Source organism: Triticum dicoccoides, chromosome 3A, assembly GCF_002162155.2.
Source record: "Triticum dicoccoides isolate Atlit2015 ecotype Zavitan chromosome 3A, WEW_v2.0, whole genome shotgun sequence".
NCBI lineage: Eukaryota > Viridiplantae > Streptophyta > Magnoliopsida > Poales > Poaceae > Triticum > Triticum dicoccoides.
Window position 1 is genome coordinate 24,533,278 of NC_041384.1, and position 3,669 is coordinate 24,536,946.

A 3,669-nucleotide genomic window follows, 5' to 3' on the forward strand; every position below is an offset into this window, starting at 1 on the left:
CAATAGGCTCCCACTCCCGTACGTTGCCCTAGTAGGTGAGAGAGAATGGTCTCATCATTGGCAGCCAAAGTGTAGGCCAAGCCAAATTCCGGAAATGCCCGATGAATCTCGGTGACATAAGTCCCTCGAATCTCACCAATCAACTTACTTGGGATATGTTCCTTACTATATCTATAATCTACCCCGCTTAGTATTATGTCATACTTTTAATGATTTAAGAACATATTTGTTTCATGTCCTGCTCGGCCAATTTGTGGGACATGTATCCCATTTTTTTCAACTACCCAGTGCGTCAATTACACTGTACCCCATACTATGTTCATCCCACGTAACCTTTTCAGTGGCTAGGTACTATTCTCGCAAGTCTTCTCTAATAATATGACACAACTCATTCAGTCCCTCCAAAGCAATTACTTGCCCCTATCATTTTAAAACTAGAAGATTCCATGCACGTTGTTGCGGGAATATTTTGCAACATATTTCAATGTGATTTATTGTATGAAACATGAATATTTTAAGTAATAATATAAAAATTAGAACTACAAATATGTATAATTTATTATGTTTGATTACTATATAGTTATATTTTTATTAATAGAATGAAAATTCTCATGTATGTTTCCATGTTGAGATGGTTCTTTTTTTCATGCATGTCATGATGACGTGGCATGGTTGCAAGTTGAGAGACATATGGTAGTCGGGGTGAGCCTTTTTTCATGCATGTGATGTGATAATGTGGCGTGCCTGCATGTTGGGAGAAATAGTCAGCAGAGGCTAGCTATTTAGATATAAAAAATGGCAGCTTACCATCAAAATTTACCGCAACACATTATTGTCCTGGAGCAGCATCGCGATGCAGACTAGCCTGCACTACTAAGAGCATTACTAGTAGAACTCTCAAACCCTCATTAGCGTTTTAAGAGTCCAAAAATGATTTTTTTGTGCACTTTTACGGGTTGAAAAACAGGGGCAAAGATTAGAACCCTCAAACCCAACCTTATAACGGAATATCCCCCATGAACGACGTTGTCGTTACGCGCGGGAGGTCGACGGGGCGGCCGCCGGCGACGGGGGCGACTAGCAGCGGCGGTCGCAGGCATGGGTGCGGGAGTTGGGAGGATTTTTCCCTCCCGCGTGAGTATAACCGCCAAATGAGGGTTGGGGTAGGTTTTGCTCTCCAACCCTTACTTTTGAGGATTGGGAGAGGGTTTGAGGGTTGGACTTTTAAAAAAATTTGAGGGTTTGAAGGTTAAGGGATTTTAGTCTACGGCTTTTTTTCGACGAAAACTAAAAAAAAAGCAGTTTTTTTTAGGGGTTTGAGGGTTTGAGGGCTCTACTAGTAATGCTTTAGGATCTCCACAAGGAACATGGTGACGCGTGTAGGCAGCACATTTAATATTACAATTACAATGTCGCGGACACTATACACACGCAATATATACTTGAGTAATTGCAAATTGCAGCCTCTACCGCTACCGCGATCGTATGGAGCACAACACATGGCTGACAATGCAAAACAACCCCTCACTCCCGTACGTTGCCCCGGTAGGTGAGAGTGACCAGTCTCATCATTGACAGCTTACCATCAAAATTTACTACAACATGTTACTCAAGGAACATGGTGATACCTGTAGAGCAGCACATTTAATATTGTCACTACTCCTTCCATTCAATAATGTAGTGCTTTCTCTATCCACGTGTTTCAACTTTGACCGTAAATTTAACTATCAAGACCGATTATGGCGGGAGCAAATTATATCAGTGAATTCGTATTTGAAAGAAATTTTCAATTATATAATTTGTTTCTTCCGCTGCAGTTGATCTCGTTGGTTAAATCTATGGTCAAAGTTGGACTTCGGAAAGCACGGACGCACTATATTATGTTATGGAATGAAGGGAGTATGTCGCAGACACTACTCACACACACGCAATACGTGACTAATTGCAAATTGCAGCCTCTAGGGATACTGTGATTGTATGGAGCACAACACATGGCTGGAAATGCACAACAGGCTCCTACACCCGTACGTTGCCCCAGTAGGAGAGAGAGACCGGTCTCATCATTGGCAGACACTGTGTAAGCCAAGACAAATTTCAAAAATGCCCAATGGTTCTCGGCGACATATGTCCCAGGAATCTCACTAATTAATTTACTCTGGGCGAATCAACCTGTGGGTAAATAATTAGAGGGACAGTGATATCCCTAACCCACTAGGATTCAAGTTTTGGTGCTCGCATTATTTCTGAATTTATTTCATGATTTTCGACAATGCGTTTTCAGTGGGAGGAGACGTTCCTGTAGACGATGAGGCGCCTATGGTGACTTCGTAAATCTCAGGATGATATGCCGGCTCAGTCACTCGGAGGTGGTCATATAAGTAAGGTGTGCGTGTGTGTGTTTATAGGGATGAGTGTATGTGTGTATGTATGAGCGGTTGCGTCTGTACCGTATTTAATTTTTTTTACTCGGGACATGTTCCATGTATAATCTACCTCCGCTTAGTATTATGTCACACTTTTAAATATTTAAGAACATATTGGCTTCCAATTGGTAACACATATCTAATTTAGTTTCAACCAGCCAGTGCGTCAATTACCCTGTACCCTGTACTTTATGCATCTTGATTAGCCTTTTCAGTGGCTAGGTAGTGCTCTCGCAAATCTTATTTAATTACTTGACACTACTTATTCAGTCTGACAAACTCAATTAATTTCCCCTATCATTTTAAAATATCACAGCTTATCATCAAAATTTACCGTAACACATTACTGTCCTGGAGCAGCAGCCTGATGCAGACTAGCCTGCACTGCCGAGATCTCGACAAGGAACATGGTGACACATGTAGAGCAGCGTGTTTAAAATTGTATGGAGCACAACACATGGCTGGCAATGCACAATAGGCTCCCACAGCCGTACTGCCGAGTAGGAGAGGGAGACCCGGTCTCATCATTGGCAGCCACTGTGTATGCCAAGCCAAATTCCGGAAATACCCAATGGTTTGGGTGACATATGTCCCTGGAATCTCAACACAATCAATTACTCAGGATGTGTTCCTTATTATGTTTCTAAATAATCTACCTCCGCTTATTATTTTGCCGTTTGAACAGATTTGCTTTCTATCCTGCTCTGCCAAATTGGTGGGACCTGTATCTCATTTATTTTCAACAAACCAGTGCGTCAATTACCCTGTACCCCGTACTCGTTGCATCCTATGTAGCCTTTTCGTTGGCTACTGCTCTCGTAAGTCTTCTTTAAGAGCAACTCCAACGGGCCGATCCAAACGAACGATGATTTCGTTCGTTTTTTGTTCGTTTGGGTCGGCCAAGCAGACACGGACGTCCGTTTACGCGTTTGGATCGGCGTATGCGCCCAACGCTCGCCCGGTCCATTCTGACGGCGCCGACAGAAAAAAAACCATGCATGCATATTTTAAATGAAAACAACTTAACAGAAAGGCTGGCGAGAGTCCACACGTCTACAGTAGCATTAAAAATAATTAAAAACAACCTAAACTACGAGGCGGCGCTCTGCCCAGCGCGTCCTAGGCGGCGTCATCGTCGTCCTCGGGGTCGGTGAGGTTGATGAGCGTCGGTGCAGGGCCGGCCCAAGGGAACGTCGTGTTCCAGGTGGCGGCGATGTAGGCCGCGGGCAGCTGTTCCGGCGCGGGC